The sequence below is a fragment of the Schistocerca cancellata genome, chromosome 5 (assembly GCF_023864275.1).
Source record: "Schistocerca cancellata isolate TAMUIC-IGC-003103 chromosome 5, iqSchCanc2.1, whole genome shotgun sequence".
In the NCBI taxonomy this organism is placed as follows: Eukaryota; Metazoa; Arthropoda; class Insecta; order Orthoptera; family Acrididae; genus Schistocerca; species Schistocerca cancellata.
This window is the reverse complement of record NC_064630.1, coordinates 59965757-59988683: the sequence shown is the minus strand read 5'-3', so window position 1 is coordinate 59988683 and position 22927 is coordinate 59965757. Positions and strand designations below refer to the sequence as shown.

The following is a 22927-nucleotide window of genomic DNA, read 5'->3' as shown; positions in this document are numbered from 1 at the left end:
GATTTATTGTATATTATGGGTTTATTCGTCGTTAATGAGACAGTCGTCCGAAGTAAACAAAGATTGTCTTCCACTGCGCAGAGCAAATGTATCGTAGAGCTTACACTAACATCCAGAAACTCTTGTCACTGCAAGAACTTTATTTACAACTATCATGAAGCATTATTTTATTTTTCGAAGTGGTGGTACTGGCCGGGGTGGCCGAGCGGTTCTAGGCGCTGCAGTCTGGAACCGCGCGAACGCTGCGGTCGCAGGTTCGAATCCTGCCTCGGGCATGGATGTGGGGTTAGTTAGGTTTAAGTAGTTCTAAGTTCTAGGGGACTGATGACCTCAGAAGTTAAGTCCTATAGTGCTCAGAGCCATTTGAACCATTTTTGGAATAACTTGGTTTTGCTTGATTTCTGGTCTGCATATAGAAATCGTACTCGTTTATAGCAAAGTATCCCTCCTGAAAATGCCTACCACTTAGAAACACTGGACAAATTCAGCCTCTGGATGGTTTTTTTCCGTGTTCGTGAAACATATTATCGCACTATCTGCAGCTGCGCTAAAGGATAGCCAGATTCACGACAGGTTATGCGACAGACTGTTTCGCATTCGGTTGCATGCCTTCACATTTCATCAGTTGTCGTCACGCCGTTACACCAGTATGATTCCGTATGCATTCTTTAAGAGTGGGTACCTGGCTGAACACCATGCACGATTAGTAACTCCCAAGGAGTTCGCCTTAGATCTTGATGGAGCGAACCTTCGTTATCACTGTGGCGCGCCATGTTTCATTCCGTGTTCATAGTGCAAGTTAATGATTTCCAGAATGAGATTTTCACTCTGCAGCGGAGTGTGCGCTGATATGAAACTTCCTGGCAGATTGAAACTGTGTGCCCGACCGAAACTCGAACTCGGGACCTTTGCCTTTCGCGGGCAAGTGCTCTACCATCTGAGCTACCGAAGCACGACTCACGCCCGGTACTCACAGCTTTACTTCTGCCAGTATCTCGTCTCCTACCTTCCAAACTAGTTCATGATTTGTTTTGAAAGTTTCTTGAATGTTGACGACATCTACTTCTGTTAAGTGTAGTACATATAGTACATCCCATAGAAGGTTGATCTCTGCACCGCCCGGCTCTCATTTTCTGTCGCCCTACTGAAGCACATGATGAGTCATTAGCAGCTAATATTTTTCCTGTGGTAATTGTTAACACAACACTTTCAAATTAGCGTTACTAAAGACTGAACTTGCAACCTCACATGCCGACCAGAGTGGCCGAGGGGTTCTAGGTGCTACAGTCTGGAGACGCGCGACCGCTACGGTCGCAGGTTCGAATCCTGCCTCAGGCATGGATGTGTGTGATGTCCTTAGGTTTAAGTAGCTCTAAGTTCTAGGGGACTGATGACCTCAGAATTCCCATAGTGCTCAGAGCCATTTGAACCATTTTGAAACCTCACAATCAAGGTGTTCTTTGTGAGTTTCTAATTAGCTCATGGCCCGTGGGACGTCAGACACTGATCGTCCTTCTACCTACCTTCCTGCCTTCCAATCGTGCATCGCAAACGACTGAGCCTGTCGTAACAGCGCAAAGCCGAATGCAGGCCAACTCCTCCCGTGTTCCTGCTGCCACTCGTTGTTTGTACTCTTCGCGCCGGCAGCAGCGACCGCCGTGTAATCTCCGTTCACCTTTAATTAGGCGTTTGCCGCACCTCGCAGAGCACTGCCGTCGGCGCCTTTTTTCTGCTTTTGTCTCCCTGCGTGTCGTGAAGGACTCACCGCCACAGACGGCTGCCGGTGCGCCTAATCAGATTTAACACTGTACTAGCGGGTGCTACTCTCCGTTCGATTGGCCGTGACCGCCGTGGTCTATCGGCTGTACTTTGACAACTCAGGCGGTTCTGCAAGGCGCGGCTGTGATGTCAGCTAATGCCAGACCTCGCAGCTCAACAGACTGAGCGCGTGTCTAAGAACACACGCTGGAACATTTCCATTTCTGTGGTATATTCGTTCCGCTCTATTCAATCACGCTCTAGCCCCACAGCCGACACGGATGTAGGAAACTCAATGTCATGATTGCAACGTACCAGTCTGTAAGCACGTACTGGTGCAAATCCCCGAACGGTTATCAAAGAATAAGCGTTCCAAATGTAGATAATCGCACAAACACCTTATTTTGGGGTCACTCTTCTATCCGTAATTGGTAGAGCAGTCACTATTTCGTATTCTTTTCTTCTGAGCGTAGGTTATGGTATCTCACGTAAAATGCAGAACCTTGGAATAAATCTCAGCCGCCGGCCGTCGTGACCGAGCTGTTCTAGGCGCTTCAGTCCGGAACCACGCTGCTGCTACGGTCGCAGGTTCGAATCCTGCCTCGGGCATGGATGTGTATGATGTCCTTAGGTTAGTTAGGTTTAAGTAAAATGGTTCAAATGGCTCTGAGCACTATGCGACTTAACATCTGAGGTCATCAGTCCCCTACAATTTAGAAGTACTTAAACCTAACTAACCTAAGGACATAACACACATCCATGCCCGAGGCAAGATTCGAACCTGCGACCGTAGTGGTCGCGCGAATCCAGACTGAAGCACCTAGAACCTCTCGGCCACACCGGCCGGCAGATTTAAGTAGTTCTAAGTCCAGGTAACTGATGACCTCAGATGTTAAGTCCTTTGGTGCTAAGAGCCATTTGAACCAAATCTCAGCCGCTATTTATTGTAAGGTGTTTCGGGTACTTCTTATGTTGCTCAAACTGACAGTTGGTACTCCAAACATTAATACTTCATACACATACTGACACAATTTAGCATCTTCGAAGTGACACTGGAAAGTGAAATTGCCAATTATTTTGAGTAGAATGTACTGGTTTCATGAGTTTATTCGCCATCAAGTTTACTCTTGCTAGTTAAGCGGCCTCGGAAATCACCCTCATCTCTTAAATTTCTCGGATTACGACGATAATCACAGCCTACTAGTTGGGCAACATTTAAATAGCTAGTAAGAAGAAGAAAAGAAAAATAAATTTTTGGTAAGGTCTTATGGGACCAAACTGCTGAGGTCATCGGTCCCTAAGCCCGCACACTACTTAACCTAACTTAAACTAACAATCTGTGCTCTTCTGGCCCGTCGGAGGTAAGTAAGGGCACAATCTATACGTTACGTACAGGGGCCATATCGGTATTGTCATACCCAAGAAAGCTTTATCGGAAGCATCGGAAGGAAGTGTAACCTAGGTAGGAACGAAGACACGTACAAAGAACCGTTTGTCAGCCTGGGTCTCTTACAAATTGGGGTTAAGGGAAGGGTTAAATAAATACAAAGAAGGGTAGCACATTACAGAATGAAACTTCTTTTTTTTATATAAAAAGATCGTCACGTACGAGTGATTCAAATGGCTCTGAGCACTATGGGACTTAACATCTGAGGTCATCAGTCCCCTAGAACTTAGAGCTACTTAAACCTAACTAACCTAAGGACATCACACACATCCATGCCCGAGGCAGGATTCGAACCTGCGACTGTAGCGGTCACGCGGTTCCAGACTGCAGCGCGTAGAACCGCTCGGCCACCCCGGCCGGCGTGCAGGGATTGTTCAGTGCATGCAGTCCAGTTCTCTCCATTCTTTGACGTCAGAAACGTTTGTGCGGATCTCCTTGCTACAGATAGAAATAGGTTTCGAATAAAAGCGAAAGCATAAAACAAAATACACTCATTTTACCCCCTTTCCGCCCGTACTTATATTCTTCATTCGTGCTTTAATGCCAACAGACTCGTGGTAATGCGGTTCCACCGTATACGTTGTAGCGGAAATGCAGACCCTGCTACATAAAAATGCGAACAATGTCAAATGGTCAGAACATATAGTTAAGCCAGAATATTATATGTTTCGGTACATTTTTCCACTGGTTTTAGACGTAAAGCCGATTTCATTTCGGGACAATGAGATTGACATATAATATATACACGACTCTTTATGAAACTCGTATTTCAACAGCTCACTTAACTATAACATTACAACATAACTGCCCAGTTTTATTGAATTATATTTATTTTTAAATGCGCGTTGTATTAAAACAAACAAAGAACGTTTGCTGTTTAACAGTAGGCTTACTTTCTCCGCCGCGCGGTTTCAGGCACGCTCCCCCCCCCCCCCCCCCCCCCCCCCCCCCCGTCGGAGGACCGAGTCCTCCTTCGGGCTTGTGTGTGTGTGTGTTGTCCATAGTAGTTTAAACTCAGAACAGTGTTCCTGGAGCCACTATGTAGCAATTCTGGACGTGTCGGGTGTCGCATTGTCCTGTTGGAATTGCCCAACTCCGACGGAATGCACAATGGACATGAATGGGTGCAGATAATCAGGCAAGATGCTTAGTGCGAGTCACCTGTCAGAGTGGTATCTAGACGTTTCAGGGGTCGCATATCAGTCCAACTGCACACGCCCCACACCATTACAGAGCCTCCACCAGTCTGAAAATTCCGCTGCTGACATGCAGGATCCATCGATTCATGAGATTGTCTCCATACCCGTACACGTCCATCCGCTCGATACAACTTGAAACGAGACTCGTCCGACTGGGCAATATGTTACCCGTCATCAACAGTCCAATGTCATTGTTAACTGGCCCAGGCGAGGCGTAAAGCTCTGTCTCGTGCATTCATCAAGAGTACACGAATGTACCTTCGGTTCCGAAACCCCGTATCGATGTTGTTTCGTTTAATGGTTCGCACGCTGACACTTACTGGTGGCTCGACATTGAAATCTGAAGCAGTTTGCGGAAGGCTTGCACTTTTGTCACGTTGAAGGAATCTCTTCAGTAGTCGTTGGTCCCGTTCTTGAAAGATCGTTTTCCGGCTACAGCGATGTCGGAGGTCTGATGTTTTACCCGATTCCTGATATTCACGGTACGCTCGTGAAATGGTCGTACGGGAAATCCCCACTTCATCGGTACGTCGAAGATGCTGTGTCCCGTGGCTCGTGCGCGGACTATAACACCGCGTTGTAACTCACTTAAATCTTGATAAACTTCCAGTGTAGCAGCTGTAACCGATGTATCAACGTCTTATATAGACGTTACCGACCGCAGCGCCGTGTTCTGCCTGTTTACGTATCTCTGTATTTGAATATGCAGGCTTATACCAGTTTCTTTGGCGCTTCAGTGGAAATCTACATCTACATACATACTCCGCAATCCACCATACGGTGCGTGGCGGAGGGTACCTCGTACCACAACTAGCATCTTCTCTCCGTGTTCCACTCCCAAACTGAACGAGGGAAAAATGACTGCCTATATGCCTCTGTACGATCCCTAATCTCTCTTATCTTTGTGGTCTTTTCGCGAAATATAAGTTGGCGGCAGTAAAATTGTACTGCAGTCAGCCTCAAATGCTGGTTCTCTAAATTTCCTCAGTAGCGATTCACGAAAAGAGCGCCTCCTTTCCTCCAGAGACTCCCACCCGAGGTCCTGAAGCTTTTCCGTTGCACTCGCGTGATGATCAAACCTACCAGTAACAAATCTAGCAGCCCGCCTCTGAATTGCTTCTAAGTCCTCCCTCAATCTGAGCTGATAGGGATCCCAAACGCTCGAGCAGTACTCAAGAATAGGTCGTATTAGTGTTTTATAAGCGGTCTCCTTTACAGATGAACCACATCTTCCCAAAATTCTACCAATGAACCGAAGACGACTACCCGCCTTCCCCACAACTGCCATTACATGCTTGTCCCACTTCATATCGCTCTGCAATATTACGCCCAAATATTTAATCGACGTGACTGTATCAAGCGCTACACTACTAATGGAGTATTCAAACATTAAAGGATTCTTTTTCCTATTCGTCTGCATTAATTTAGATTTATCTATATTTAGAGGTAGCTGCCATTCTTTACACCAATCACAAATCCTGTCCAAGTCATCTTGTATCCTCTTACAGTCACTCAACGACGACAACTTCCCGTACACCACAGCATCGTCAGCAAACAGCCGCACATTGCTGTCCACCCTATCGAAAAGATCATTTATGTAGATAGAAAACAACAGCGGACCTACCACACTTCCCTGGGGCACTCCAGATGATACCCTCACCTCCGATGAACACTCACCATCGAGGACTACGTACTGGGTTCTATTACTTAAGAAGTCAATTCAATAGGCACCACTATTTAACCACTCGCGTAAATTTTCATGATCTACGTCTTTACAAGTAGATAAGTGTTACATGCAAAAGAGTGTGGTTTAAACGAGAATAGCCGACCGAAGTGGCCGTGCGGTTAAAGGCACTGCAGTCTGGAACCGCAAGACCGCTACGGTCGCAGGCTCGAATCCTGCCTCGGGCATGGATGTTTGTGATGTCCTTAGGTTAGTTAGGTTTAACTAGTTCTAAGTTCTAGGGGACTAATGACCTCAGCAGTTGAGTCCCATAGTGCTCGGAGTCATTTGAACCATTTTTTTAAACGAGAATATTCGTTTGCATTACAACGAAACACTTATTATTTCCATCAAAAAATCGCCAAACTAAGCACGCATAAGCAGGAAACTGGATAGTCTGTAACTTGATAATCGAGGCATTGTTGCCGGCCGCTGTGGCCGCGCGGTTCTAGGCGCTTCAGTCCGGAACCGCGGTGCTGCTACGGTCGCAGGATCGAAACCTGCCTCGGGCATGGATGTGTTAATGTCTAGGGGACTGACGACCTCAGACGTTAAGTACGATAGTCCTTAGAGCCATTTGACCTTCGGGACATTGTTATATAGTGTGGACAATAAGAGTCTTCTAACATTTCCATAAGGCGCGTCAAGAGGTACTTCCGCCCTTTTCCCAATGAATACTCTGTGCCAGGTAGTCTTCATTGCAGTAACATTACTGTTCCGATGTTCAGTGCCAAAATATTTACTGCTACCATACTGAAGTGGGGAAACAGGGTACCAAACGTGGTTCTATCCACAACGTCCTGGTTCTGGTGGACGAACAGTGCTGAGGTTCTCGCGACGCTCCCTCTGGGTGTACCCCGGCGGCACCGGCGCTGCAGCCAGCGTCCCCGCGCCGCCGGAAGCTAGCGGGCCTTCGCCCCAGCCGCGGCTCCCAAACAGTCCGGTCACGTCACGGCGGGCCCGTCCGCATACGGCGCACAGGTAGAGCCCGTCGGGATGCCGGTCCCGTCCCCCTTCTTGGAAGACAATTCGCTCTCGCACATACATACGGACGTGGACATATACCCAGCCGGCCCTGGGAACGGGGGGGCGCGCATGCCTGGCGCGTCTGCACGCCGCTGCCTGTCTCCGTTCCATCCATCATACTTTGTTATGCTCCGAGGGCGCCTCCTCTGGAATCTCCAATACCCTGTAACTCGCACCTCGCAAAGACAGCCAGCCTCGCTGCTTTTCAAATAACACGATGACGCCTGGCACTGGCCATTGTGGGCTGTACTGTGCCTGACACTCATGGGGCTTCTTTTTTTTACGCGTCTTTTTTGTTTCTGAGCGAACCAGTGACTTGTTCTGAATGCACAACAAGGCAGATTATGAGCCACTATCATTAAGGAGAATACGAATGAAGTAAGAACTGTATGGGTTCGCAATATTTGTGACAGATAATGGACAACTATTGGTGCCAGTACTGCTCTGAGATCAAGAGAGTGGCATAGAAAAGGAAGTTGTGGCAGACCGCCTCAAACCAGTCAGAAGACGGACGTAAAAGAAAGGAAATTGGTCAGCGTAGGAGAGGTGTTCATACTTTTCCAAAATAATAACATGAGTGCACAAAGTGATCGGTAATCGTTTTGTCACACAGGGAACTCATTTGCAGCGGAAATGAATACCAACATATACACTACTGGCCATTAAAATTGCTACACCACGAAGATGACGTGCTACAGACACGAAATTTAACAGGCAGGAAGAAGATGCTGTGATATGCAAATGATTAGCTTTTCAGAGCATTCACACGAGGTTGGCGCCGGTGGCGACACCTACAACATGCTGACATGAGGATAGTTTCCAACCGATTTCTCATACACGAACAGCAGTTGATCGGCGTTGCCTGGTGAAACGTTGTTGTGATGCCTCGTGTAAGGAGGCGAAGGATATGGAATCGGTGGGTTCAGGAGGGTAATACGGAACGCCGTGCTCGATCCCAATGGCCTCGTATCACTAGCAGTCCAGATGACAGGCACCTTATCCGCATGGCTGTAACGGATCGTGCAGCCACGTCTCGATCCCTGAGTCAACAGATGGGGACGTTTGCAAGACAATAACCACCTGCACGAACAGTTCGGCGACTTTTGCAGCAGCATGGACTATCAGCTCGGAGACCGTGGCTGCGGTTACCCTTGACGCTGCAACACAGACAGGAGCGCCTGCGATGGTGTACTCAACGACGAACCTGGGTGTACGAATGGCAAAACGACATTTTTTCGGATGAATCCAGGTTGTGTTTACAGCATCATAATGGTCGCATCCGTGTTTGGCGACATCGCGGTGAACGCACGTTGGAAGCCTCTATTCGTCATCGCCATACTGGCGTATCACCGGCGTGATGGTATGGGGTGCCATTGCTTACACGTCTCAGTCACCTCTTGTTCGCATTGACGGCACTTTGAACAGTGGACGTTACATTTCAGATGAGTTACGACCCGTGGCTCTACCTTTCATTCGATCCCTGCGAAACCCTACATTTCAGCAGGATAATGCAGGACCGCCTGTTGCAGGTCCTGTACCGGCCTTTCTGGATACAGAAAACGTTCGACTGCTGCCCTGCCCAGCACATTCTCCAGATCTCTCACCAACTGAAAACGTCTGGTCAATGGTGGCCGAGCAACTGGCTCGTCACAATACGACAGTCACTACTCTTGATGAACTGTGGTATCGTGTTGAAGCTGCGTGGGCAGCTGCACCTTTACACGCCATCCAAGCTCTGTTTCACTCAATGCCCAGGCGTATCAAGGCCGTTATTACGGCCAGAGGTGGTTGTTATGGGTACCGATTTCTCTGGACCTATGCACCCAAATTACGTGAAAATGTAATCACATGTCAGCTCTAGTATAATATATTTGTCCAATGAATACCCGTTTATCATATGCATTTCTTCTTGGTGTAGCAATTTTAATGGCCAGTAGTGTATTTTTAAAATTGTTTGTTACTGCTTCCAAAGAGTACAAGGAAACTAACAAGTGTTCACTTGGTTACGAGTGATTGTGCGCACTGCGCTTTCGAGGCCTAACGGTTCTTACTTGTTTAAATATAGCGAACTACTGATCGACACATACATTTTACGGTTGGCAGTATGTTTCTTCCCAGCACATTCTCTAACAGGAAGTCAGCCAAGACTATAAATAAAGCTGACCTCAATTCGGAGGTTAGTTTGGACACGGCAGTCCTTTACTAGGAATTGTCGTGTTGGAAGCAGTATTCCCCTGCCGTCCTCCCATCTCTAAATTGACTTACCCAGGCAGTTATAGCAAAATCTGTAGTTTAAGTGTACTACGGACCACAGTGCAACTTGGAATTTTTTATTTAGTAAACGCTAGGAAAGATGGAAGGAATACTCTTTCGTAGCCACCGAATCATACAAGTAAGACTACATGGAGCTGATATACAGTATAATAACTGATGCAGCCCATAGCTCCTTCTTTTAATACCATATAACAGCAAATTAATAACAGCGCTACAGAAACATTTCAGCAACTGTGTCGTGCCACACACAGTAATTCGTGTCGAAGATCTCGGATTAATCATTTGTTCTTGTGATACGGATGAATTTCAGCCCGCGTTCTGGATCACGTGAAACGGCCGTAGCATATTTGCCTGCTGTAGCAGCATCGTAGGTGCAACATTGACATCAACTGCGTACACACACTGCGTATGTTCTAAGGCGTGCCCGCACACTGCTGTTTACTTGGGGTGTTGTCTTAGATCTGCGTAGTAAGACATCACGTTTTTGTGTCTGTGCTACATAAGTGAAGACTATATTTGCGCCGCGAGTGCGAGAAATTCTTGGGACCACGTTTCATGCGTAAATAATAACGCCCTCAGTATAGACCCAGAATAAAGAAGACAAAAAATATCGAAAATTTATCTAACTATTCTTCCTCAGCAGCTGTTGCAATTATTTTTAGCATTGTCAACTGAATGTTTAGTATTTTTTGGGAAACATGTTTCGCCTTTTCGTATTAGGCATCGTTAGTGGTCTACAAAATGTAGAAAAAATTATTTAACTATGCATATTTTCCTAGGAGACATGTAGTTTTTTCTGGCAGCAGATTTAGGTTATTTTACGATTTACTGCTAAAAGATTGTGATGTATCTTACTTTTATGTTTCCTGTACCCTTCGTGTTCCTGTTAGCAAAAGCAGCAGCTAAACGCAGTGTAAGTTTGCTATTAAGTGTGTGTCACAAGTAAGCGTTTTATTGGACGAAACCTTGCTTGCTACTGAAGAAGAGAGATGAAAGGCTGAGACCGAAGCATAAGCAAGGAAGAGAAAAGGAACGAATGTACCACAGCCATGTGAGAGGAGTCGAAAACTAGCAAAAGATGTGCTTCGAAAGACATCAACAGACTTCATATAGTGAGTTTTATTATCCTTACAAACTTTGACGCATGCATCAGATTATTAGGTAGTAGTCTTGATCTAAGCTTGCAAGAACCTGAGCCGGCCAGTGTGGCCGAGCGGTTCTAGGCGCTTCAGTCTGGAACCGCGCGACCGCTATGGTCGCAGGTTCGAATCCTGCCTCGGGCATGGTTGTGTGTGATGTCCTTAGGTTAGTTAGGTTTAAGTAGTTATAATTACTAGGGGACTGATGACCTCAGATGTTGAGTCCCATAGTGCTCAGAGCCATTTGAACCATTTGCAAGAACCTGAGCTTGATTCGCAGTTGCACTTTGACCCTAACCCGTATTGTTATTCTGCTATTACAATGCGGCCGGCCAAAGGGGCCGAGCGGTTCTAGGCGCTACAGTCTAATCCTGCCTCGGGCATGGGTGTGTGTGATGTCCTTAGGTTAGTTAGGTTTAAGTAGTTCTAAGTTCTAGGGGACTGATGACCTCAGATGTTGAGTCCCATAGTGCTCAGAGCCATTTGAACCATTTGCAAGAACCTGAGCTTGATTCGCAGTTGCACTTTGACCCTAACCCGTATTGTTATTCTGCTATTACAATGCGGCCGGCCAAAGGGGCCGAGCGGTTCTAGGCGCTACAGTCTAATCCTGCCTCGGGCATGGGTGTGTGTGATGTCCTTAGGTTAGTTAGGTTTAAGTAGTTCTAAGTTCTAGGGGACTGATGACCTCAGATGTTGAGTCCCATAGCGCTCAGAGCCATTTTTTTTTTTTTTTTTTTTTTTTTTTTTTTTTTTTTTTTTTTTTTTTTTTTTTTACAATGCGTCTGGGGGCCTGTGCTGGAGAAGAGCTTTCCTGCTCATAACTGCAGCACTTCCTTCGCGACTAGTTGAACTCAGGCACACTCAAGTCTGAGGTCGGCCTGTGTTGGTCCCCACTAGCCCCTGTACAAATTCTGGCTAATATACTTGTTCCACGTCTGGCACTCTACCAAGTACACCATCTCCCATTGTTAGAGAGCCATGTACAGCCGGTTCTATATACGGGACAAACAATTACCTAGAGGAAAAAAAGACATATGGGCCGTGAAGTGTTTCTTTGGCATGTACAGCATGGGAACACTGGCGGACTGCACCCGCAGTGCACGTGCCGGGCGCCTGCCGGCCACGTGCGGCCGTCTGCTAAACAGCCCGTCTGCAGAAGATACGTCCTCGGTGCATTGTTGACGCGGCCGTCAGCGTCCTCGCTATTGATCACGGTCCACTGCGCCCCAATACCGCTTGGCCCCGACGCAGCTGCGGGTTGTTGCGCGAGGGGAGCACCCGTCTCCCCGAAATTCCGTATTTTCTGCCCCCGAACGGCTAATCAGAGTTTATTGACATTCGGCCCATTCTTTCCGGTGGCAGGAGCGCAAAAAAATGACCCCTGCACCGATATACACGTGATCGCGCAGGAACGTCAAAAATCAACAAAGTTTTTTTTTCGTGTTTGTTGGTAAAAGGGGGAGCGAAAGCGTCATTGACCATAAAAAATGGATGTGACTGCCTTGCTCATTTTTAAGGGAAATGTAATGCGATGAATGTTTGTTAAATGTTCCGTAGGGGATGGAACATCTGTCTGGGATCTGTCTTTTTGTATCAGTAAGTCGTTAACTTCGATCATGTCAGAAATCTTCTTAACCCTCGACGAGTATTACTGTGGGGGAAACGCTTAAGACGTTCATCTATGAGTGATACTTGACTGGGTGTTGTGTGCTGTGCTTAGATTAGTTAGGTTTAAGTAGTTCTAAGTTCTAGGGGACTGATGACCATAGATGTTAAGTCCCATAGTGCTCAGAGCCATTTGAACCATTTTTTTCAGATGTGATGTTGAGCATGCCTAAAATGATTATACCTGAAATGACGGTATGGACCTTCGTTCTCTGATGAAGCTGTTTCCAGTGCTGTATCGCCAGTGATTCGGAAACCTGGGCAACAATAACTTGTCGTTGTTGTTGTTATTTTTGTGGTGGTGATGGTGTTATTCAGTCCATACCTGTCTATCCTGTACACTGCACATATTTGGACCTGCTTATTGTATTCAGGCTGTGGCTTCCCTCTACAATTACAACTCCCAAAACTTCCATCTTTTAACAAATTGACAGTTCCTTCAGGCCTCAGACTGTGTCGTATCAAATGATTCCTTCTTTTTCTCAATTTAAATTTTTATTGTATGTAGTAAAACATACAGTCACCAGTAATCTTTATTTTACAATTGTTGTTCCCTACTTTAGGCCATGTAAACAGATACTCGTCTGCACTGAGCTTCTTCTTTCTTCTTGTAGACAAAGTAAACGGCTTGTCTGGCACCAAAGTACCATAAGGAACCTTAGCCAGTAGACCTGTACTCCCGGCTATACTCCATGTGTTGCAAGCCAAGGTGTCTGCTTCAGGGAAAGCTTCAAGACCACCGCAGTCAGCATGATTGCCCCATACAACAGCTCTCTAGAGCATTTTGGGTAACAACAGAGTATGTGGGCGATCGTTACTCTGTTGGAAAACACCCCCCGCGATACTGTTCGCGAATGGAGGACAGGAGGTGCAGCCGCCAGGCTGTCGTACAAATTTGCAGCCAGAGAGCGGGGGATAGCCACGAGACTGCTGTCGCTGTCATACCAAATCGCACCCCAAGAACGTAACTCCAGCTGTACGTCCAGTGAGTGTAGCACGCAGACAGGATGCTTGCAGGTCCTCAAATGGTCTCCTTCCAGCTAACATACGGCCATCACTGGCACCGAGGCAGAATCGGGTTTCATCAGAAAACGCAACAGACCTTCAGCCTGCCCTCTAATGTGCTATCGCTTACACCACTGAACTCTCAAATGGCGGTGGTTTGGGGTCAGGGGAATGCAGGCCACGGGCCGTTTGTCTGGGAGCTGTCCTTAAAGTAACCGAATTGTAACAGTTCGTTCCGTCACTCTGGTGCAACTGTTGATCAGATTGCTGCTGCAGATGCGGTACGATGCGGCAGAGCCATACTCTTAAACACGATGGTATTCCGTCTCGGCCGCGCGGGGTAGCCGCCTTGCCACGGTTCGCGCGGCTTCCCGCGTCGGAGGTTCGAGTCCTCCCTCGGGCATGGGTTCAAATGGTTCAAATGGCTCTGAGCACTATGGGACTTAACGTCTGTGGTCTTAAGTCCCCTAGAACTTAGAACTACTTAAACCTAACTAACCTAAGGACAGCACACACGTCCATGCCCGAGGCAGGATTCGAACCTGCGACCGTAGCAGTCGGGCATGGGTGTGTGTGTTGTCCTTAGCATGAGTTAGTATAAGATTAAGTAGTGTGTAAGCTTAGGGACCGATGACCTCAGCAGTTTGGTCCCATAAAACTTACCACAAATTCCAATTTCTTCCCTCTCGGTAGGGCCGCGTGGCCGACCGGAGTCCGGTCTTCTTGCGACTGTACATTCTCGTGACCATCGACGCCAGCAATCATGTACAGTGGCTACGGTGTACCACGGTATCGTAGAAGGAACATCGAGCTTTCTTAGCCCTGTTACACTAGCTCGTTCAAACTTGGTGAAGTATTGATGAAGGCGTCTTTGTCTCCTTAAAGACATTCTTGACTAACGTCGACTCACCACGTCCAATCTCAAAGGTAACTAACACTCACGACCATCACAGCTCGTATTTAAAGCAAACCTACTAGCGCCACTCTTATGCGACTGGCGCGAAATTTGAATATACGTAATCTTTCAGATAAAGAAACAAGCCTACCAACTTTCTTTCATGTCGCACATCTCCTTCTTGATGTTGCGATTTTTTTTTCCGTCAGTGAATATAAGGAACAAGGTCTCCAGATTATTACAAAGAACGGGGAAAATTATTAACTAACTGAATGTGTTGACTTAATACGGCTAAACTAACGAGTCTCATTGTTGTTGTTTCAAGCTTTGTTCTCCCGGATACACAGCAGGGCGTGTTCTCAATTTTGTAACTGCTATTACAGCCAGATATGCCGAGGATGTTTGTGAAGTCCAACCGGTTGGCGGCGTAACATCAGATCCCCTCGGCGTCCACTGTTTTCAACAGACGAACTCCTTATATGAACGCTGTCCAGGTTCGTGAGGAACACAGTGAAATTAATTTGATCACACGGATATGATACCGACATCATCACTAGGAAGGATTCGAACTCGTTGATGAGATGACATAACTAGAGACGCTTATCTCATTACGTACATAGAAACTGGCGAGACGTAACTTCAGTTAGGAACAAGCAGAGACCAATTACAAACTACTGGTTCCTGCGGATCGTATGGTCTCTACCCAGGATAGTGAGTGACATAAGTGCGTAGGCTTCCGCGGCTAGAGCCAGTCGACATAAAAAATAAAAAATAAATGGATCTGAGCACTATGGGACTTAACATCTGAGGTCATCAGTCCCCTGGAACTACTTAAATCTAACTAGCCTAAGGCCATCACAAACATCCATGCCCGAGGCAGGATTTCAACCTGCGAACGTAGCAGCAGCACGGTTCCGAAGTGAAGCGCCTAGAACCGCTCGGGCACAGCGGCCGGCTTGCTCGGTATGGTACCGCGTCATAATATACAAAACTACTGCTGCTCAAGAAAAACCCAGACCCAGAAGAAGGCCGCTGCAACCGCGGCCGAAACGTAGGTTTTTCTCCAGCAGCAGTTGTTTTCTACATTATGACGCGGTATCATACCAAGAAAACTTTTATGTTGACAGTGAGTGACCTTTCCACAAATATTGTCTCAAGGATTGATTACAACAAAACTAACAGTAGTCGCGGAAAGATCATCAAGTATGATCGTGAAAGACTTCATTCATAGATATTCACAAACTTCATACTGATGAACAGCAGCGTCTGATACATACACTCCTGGAAATTGAAATAAGAACACCGTGAATTCATTGTCCCAGGAAGGGGAAACTTTATTGACACATTCCTGGGGTCAGATACATCACATGATCACACTGACAGAACCACAGGCACATAGACACAGGCAACAGAGCATGCACAATGTCGGCACTAGTACAGTGTATATCCACCTTTCGCAGCAATGCAGGCTGCTATTCTCCCATGGAGACGATCGTAGAGATGCTGGATGTAGTCCTGTGGAACGTCTTGCCATGCCATTTCCACCTGGCGCCTCAGTTGCACCAGCGTTCGTGCTGGACGTGCAGACCGCGTGAGACGACGCTTCATCCAGTCCCAAACATGCTCAATGGGGGACAGATCCGGAGATCTTGCTGGCCAGGGTAGTTGACTTACACCTTCTAGAGCACGTTGGGTGGCACGGGATACATGCGGACGTGCATTGTCCTGTTGGAACAGCAAGTTCCCTTGCCGGTCTAGGAATGGTAGAACGATGGGTTCGATGACGGTTTGGATGTACCGTGCACTATTCAGTGTCCCCTCGACGATCACCAGTGGCGTACGGCCAGTGTAGGAGATCGCTCCCCACACCATGATGCCGGGTGTTGGCCCTGTGTGCCTCGGTCGTATACAGTCCTGATTGTGGCGCTCACCTGCACGACGCCAAACACGCATACGACCATCATTGGCACCAAGGCAGAAGCGACTCTCATCGCTGAAGACGACACGTCTCCATTCGCCCCTCCATTCACGCCTGTCGCGACACCAATGGAGGCGGGCTGCACGATGTTGGGGCGTGAGCGGAAGACGGCCTAACGGTGTGCGGGACCGTAGCCCAGCTTCATGGAGACGGTTGCGAATGGTCCTCGCCGACACCCCAGGAGCAACAGTGTCCCTAATTTGCTGGGAAGTGGCGGTGCGGTCCCCTACGGCACTGCGTAGGATCCTACGGTCTTGGCGTGCATCCGTGCGTCGCTGCGGTCCGGTGCCAGGTCGACGGGCACTTGCACCTTCCGCCGACCACTGGCGACAACATCGATGTACTGTGGAGACCTCACGCCCCACGTGTTGAGCAATTCGGCGGTACGTCCACCCGGCCTCCCGCATGCCCACTATACGCCCTCGCTCAAAGTCCGTCAACTGCACATACGGTTCACGTCCACGCTGTCGCGGCATGCTACCAGTGTTAAAGACTGCGATGGAGCTCCGTATGCCACGGCAAACTGGCTGACACTGACGGCGGCGGTGCACAAATGCTGCGCAGCTAGCGCCATTCGACGGCCAACACCGCGGTTCCTGGTGTGTCCGCTGTGCCGTGCGTGTGATCATTGCTTGTACAGCCCTCTCGCAGTGTCCGGAGCAAGTATGGTGGGTCTGACACACCGGTGTCAATGTGTTCTTTTTTCCATTTCCAGGAGTGTATAATGTTAAAAAGTGATCCGTAATATCGATTGACATCACATCCTTTCCTCAATATTGCTTAATACGGAATAAATAAGTTGATCTAAAGAAAAAATGTGAGAAGGCCTGCACTTTACTTCGACCACCGTGCCATTTTACAAGCTTAGTGGATTCGTTTACGGTCATGACGTGGGCCATCCCACTGGAAGTCAACACGGTGGTCCACCGACCGAAGTGACAAAATGCTCACGACATGGCCTTTGTATTCGATAGGACGATGATTCAAATCCCAGTCCCGTCATCCTCACATAGACGTTTTCCGCGTTTTCCATAAATCGCTTAATGAGAATGCCGGAATGGTTTCTTTGAAAAAGACGCGGGTGATTGCCTTCCCCATTCTGAGCCTGTGCTCTTTCTCTTATGAGCTCTTCGTTGACGGCGCTGTAAACCCTAATTTCCTTCTTCCTTTCTTCCACACACTTCCCCACTTTGAACTACTCTACTGGCCATTAAAATTGCTACACCACGAAGATGACATGCTACAGACGCGAAATTTAGCCGACAGGAAGAAGATGCTGTGATATGCAAATGATTAGCTTTTCAGAGCACTCATACAAGGGTGGCGCCGGTGGCGACACCTACAACGTGCTGACACGAGGAAAGCTTCCAACCGATTTCTCATACACAAACAGCAGTTGACCGGCGTTGCCTGGTGAAACGTTGTTGTGATGCCTCGTGTAAGGAGGAGAAATCCGTACCTTCACGTTTCCGACTTTGATAAAGGTCGGATCGTAGCCTATCGCGATTGCGGTTTATCCTATCGAGATATTGCTGCTCGCTTTGGTCGAGATCCAATGACTGTTGCCGGCCGGGGTGGCCGAGTGGTTGTAGGCGCTACAGTCTGGAACCGCGCGACCGCTACGGTCGCAGGTTCGAATCCTGCCTCGGGCATGGACGTGTGTGATGTCCTTAGGTTAGTTAGGTTTAAGTAGTTCTAAGTTCTAGGGGACTGATGACCACAGCAGTTAAGTCCCATAGTGCTCATGGCCATTTGAACCATTTTTGAATGACTGTTAGCAGAATATGGAATCGGTGGGTTCAGGACGGAAAACGGAACGCCATGCTTGATCCCAACGGCCTCGTATCACTAGCAGTCGAGATGACAGGCATCTTATCCGCATGGTTGTAACGGATCGTGCAGCCACGTCTCGATCCCTGAGTCAACAGATGGGGACGTTTGCATGACAGCAACCACCTGCACGAACAGTTCGACGAAGTTTGCAGCAGCATGGACTATCAGCTAGGAGACCATGGCTGCGGTTACCCTCGACGCTGCATCACAGTCAGGAGCGCCTGCTATGGTGTACTCAATGACAAGCCTGGCAGCACGAATGGCAAAACATCATTTTCTCGGATGAATCCAGTTTCTGTTTACAGCATCATGATGGTGGCATCCGTGTTTGGCGACATCACGGTGAACGCACATTGGATGCGTGTATTCGCCATCGCCATATTGGCGTATTACCCGACGTGATGGTATGGGGTGTCATTGGTTACACGTCTCGGTCACCTCCTGTTCGCATTGACGGCACTTTGAACAGTGGACGTTACAATTCAGATGCGTTACGAACCGTGGCTCTACCCTTCGTTCGATCCCTGCGAAACCCTACATTTCAGCAGGATAATGCACGACCGCATGTTGCTGGTCCTGCACGGGCCTTTCTGGATACAGAAAATGTTCGACTGCTGCCCTGGCCAGCACATTCTTCGGATCTCTCACCAACTGAAAACGTCTGGTCAATGGTGGTCGAGCAACTGGCTGGTCACAATATGCCAGTCACTTCTCTTGATGAACTGTGATATCGTGTTGAAGCTGCATGGGCAGTTGTACCTGTACACGTCATCCAAGCTCTGTTTGACTCGGTGGCGCAGTGGTTAGACACTGGACTCTCATTCGGGAGGACGATGGTTCAATCCCGCGTCCGGCCATCCTGATTTAGGTTTTCCGTGATTTCCCTAAATCTCTTCAGGCAACTGCCGGGATGGTTCCTTTGAAAAGGGCACGGCCGACTTCCTTCCCAATCCTTCCCTAATCCGATAAGACCAATGACCACGCTGTCTGGTCTCCTTCCCCAAACCAACCAACCATCTGTTTGACTCAATGCCCAGGCGTATCAAAGCTGTTATTACGACCAGAGGTGGTTATTCTGGGTACTGATTTCTCAGGATCTATGAACCAAATTGCGTGAAAATGTAATCACATGTCAGTTCTAGTATAATATATTTGTCCAATGAATACCCGTTTATCATCCTCATTTCTTCTTGGTGTAGCAATTTTAATGGCCAGTAGTGTATTAACCCGTGTTGTGAAAAGCGCCAGCACTGCCGTGTTATACAGGACGGTACTCAGTAGCAGTGTTGCCAATCGCTTTTGAGTCCAGCGGTCTCGCCAACAGGCCAGTGACCGCAGACCGGTGCAGTTGCGCAAACCGAAAGCGGCCGTTCTCTTATTTACTCCGAGTGGCCAGCGAGCGAGGGCCGACCTTGTAGAGCGGCGCGGATGGTCGCGGAGTTGCGCTACGAGCCGGAGGGTCATTGTGCCGCGGTCCGTCTTGGGCAACTCGACTTGTCCGACTCGAGATCTATCGCTGGCGGACGAAGGCCGCGAACGGCCCGCGCTGGTTCCGGCATAGGGGGGCGAACCACGGCGCGCCGTGAGCTTGCTGTACATCCTGCAAACATCGGGGTGTTTCCGACAATCGATGTTTTTAAAACTTACAGCTGGGTACGAGTTATTTGTTATTCGATTGGTGTTGGGGCAAGTCCGTCATCAAAAGTCTCACAGTGACGCTAATCACACCCATTGAACATGAAATGATCGTGTGGCACTGACGCCCAGGAGGCCCCATCAGGAGAAGTTTGGCCGCGGGTTGCAGGTCTTATTTGAGGTGACGTCACACTGGGCGACTTGCGCTTCGGTGATGAGATGATGACGAGGACAACACATCACCCAGTCTACTTGTAACGACCCACCGCATAGTGAGTAGTTAACAATGGTTTAAATACCTGTGAATATCTTGCCTTCGGCGTCAAATGTTCAAATGTGTGTGAAATCTTATGGGACTTAACTGCTAAGGTCATCAGTCCCTAAGCTTACACCCTATTTAACCTAAATTTTCCTAAGGACAGACACACACACGCATGCCACAGGGAGGACTCGAACCTCCGCCGGGAGCAGCCACACAGTCCATGACTGCACGCCGAAGACCGCTCGGCTAATCCCGCGCGGCCCTTCGGTGTCCCTCGACGACTGCGTACATGTACTTGTTCAACAAATACAGGATGAAAAAAAAAACCGCAATGGATTTCACTACAAAGATGTAGGCCATAGCTGAAGTAAAGTAAGTACGTAGATTTATTCACTCAAGAACCTGTATCTTATGACCTCATGATCAATCTTCGGTGTGATACGCCTCGTTGTTACTACTACAGCTAACCAATGATAGTACATACTACACTGGCGATATTAAATAGTCCTGATGCGGTAACTTGATAGAAATGCGTGTGTGAGGTCCATTGCATTGTTCAATACTAATACTCAACAAAGTATGAATATAAAGTCACATATCATTCTGCATTTCACGATATTAAATGAAACTTTATAACACTCCGAAATAATCCGTCACTGCACTGTTCTAATATACTGTTTTAGACAATATCCAATACACGAGTTGCTCTATTCTAAATGAAAAAGGAAAGTGGCGAAATTGGACTGAGCAAAGATTAGGTAATTGTACGGGCGCTGATAACCACGCAGTTGAGCGCCCCACAAACCAAACATCATCATCATCATCATCTAAATGAAAACCTGAATCATGCACCAAGAACTTGACACAACTGTAGGCGCAGATCTGTCCTCTGGTGGGTCCAACACTCATCTGCCATAACAATACTCTTCCTGCAATGTACTACGGGTTAAAATAACGCAAAACATAATTTATTATATAACATAGTTAAACAACATTATCAAACACTCTATAATATTCCCTACTTTGCTAGAACACGTTTAAGAAATTTTCTAAACACATAAAAATCACGTTAATATTGAAATTGCAGAAATAAGCATTCTAACAATACTAAACGATCAGTTATCTATATTTGTTAATTAGGCTCGAGATTTAATGCCTACCATATACAGATGATAAGTACGAAATATAGTATTCGTTTATCTAAACATTTTCCATATATCAATTTCCTGAATCTGATTTTGATTTTTTATGGTACAGGGGGTATTGTAACTACTATTGTTCGGCATTGCTATTATTCTTCTAAAGCCCTTTTTCCAATTATCGACAAGTAATTGAATCTAATTATAGCTGGAGATATAAGAGTATTGATCTAGAATCACACAATGCATGTGTGGTAACCATAAGCGTGGAATGTTACACACTAGCCCGTGAATCGAACTCGGGCTCGCTGCGTGGAAGGGAAACACGTTACAACTCAGCTAAGCAGGTGCACACCGCAGCCAGTTGTTGATCACGATTGCTGTCTAGCGACAGCCAACTCTCAGGGAGAAAACTTGAAAAATATACACTTCATTAGATGAACAGCCGGCCGAGGTGGCCGGGCGGTTCTAGGCGCTACAGTCTGGAACCGTGCGACCGCTACGGTCGCAGTTTCGAATCCTGCCTCGGGCATGGATGTGTGTGATGTCCTTAGGTTAGTCAGGTTTAAGTAGTTCTAAGTTCTAGGGGAGTGATGACCACAGATGTTAAGTCCCATAGTGCTCAGAGCCATTTGAACCTTTTTTTTTTTTTTTGTAACACCACGTTGAAACAAACTCACGTAAATCTTGATAACCTGCATTGTAGCAGCAGTAACCGATGTAACGACCGCGCCAGACACTTGTTGTCTGATACAGGCGTTGCCGACCGTAGCGTCGTATTCTGCCTGTTTACATATATCTGCATTTGAATACGCATGCCTACACCAGTTTCTTTGTAGAGATGGGGGATCCTCTCCTGAACTGATTCATAGAGTTGAATCTTTCAAAGGAGTGAACAATCAGTGATTCAGAAAAAAAGAACGGTAGCTCCAAACGTTTCCCACAGCAGAGAGAGAGAGAGTCGGAGCAGATCAGCGGGGCCTCCGCTGGTCGGAGCACACTGCACGCCACACAACACAGCCAGCGCCGGCCTCTACTCTGCTTCTGCCTTGGCTGCCTGCATTGTGCAGTGCCCCATTGGATTTTGTGTTTCACATATGCCGTGCCGTCTCTGTGCGTCGTCTGCCGCGTGCAGTGTCTGGCACAGCTTAACTTCGCATCGCACTCTGTCGGCGATCGTTTCAGTCGCACGTCCTGTCCTCTGGGCAGTTGATGCGAGCAACAGGTCAGAGAGCCACCTAGCGGATAACATAGGAACTACTTGCAAAAACCTGCTCGCAAGGGAACGAACGGTTTGTCTCGGAGCGGGTGAGTTCACCTTACCCCCACCCTCGGAACTCGCCCGCTCAATGCTCGCCCCACCGTCTCGACTCTAGCCAGAGCGTCGAGCAAAGCGACTCAGGTGTCACGGCTGGTCTCTGCGGTCTCAGCTCAAGCAGTAACACAGCTCGCGGCTCGACCTACTCGACTCAGCGCCTCTGCATCGGAGTCCGTCTCTACTGGATATTGTTCTTCGTAGTAATACCGCTATGTATATTACATTATTATGTTATATATACATCAATTGTTTTTATTTTATTTTTATTTGTTTAAACTGACCAGATTAGGTTCCTGACGACTCCTCTTACTATAGGATTTTTATTGTGGACACTCGAATTTACACTTTAATTACGAGCGAACCGATAAAGGTATTGCAAAATGTAATACATCGATATTTTCCTTGTTTTATTCTGCGTAAGGCTATATGCAGCACTTTAGTCTTACAGCCAAATTTTTTTTTCTTATTCTGGTACGGATTTTGCGATTTTAGGCGTCTTCGGAAGGAAACGTTCATTTTAAAAATATATGGCTCACAATGTATTTGTACGAGGTTAATGAACTTATAATACATTATAGCTAAATATATTGTTAATGTAAATCTCAAGTTACAACATTTTCCGATCACC

General features: G+C 47.4%; 1 protein-coding gene across 1 annotated transcript in view; it reads left to right on the top strand.

The window, feature by feature from the left end:
• Positions 1–22927, top strand: part of LOC126188364 (puratrophin-1-like) — a 1249514-nt gene that overhangs the window by 453238 nt on the left and 773349 nt on the right. The gene's annotated exons all lie outside the window — the stretch shown is intronic.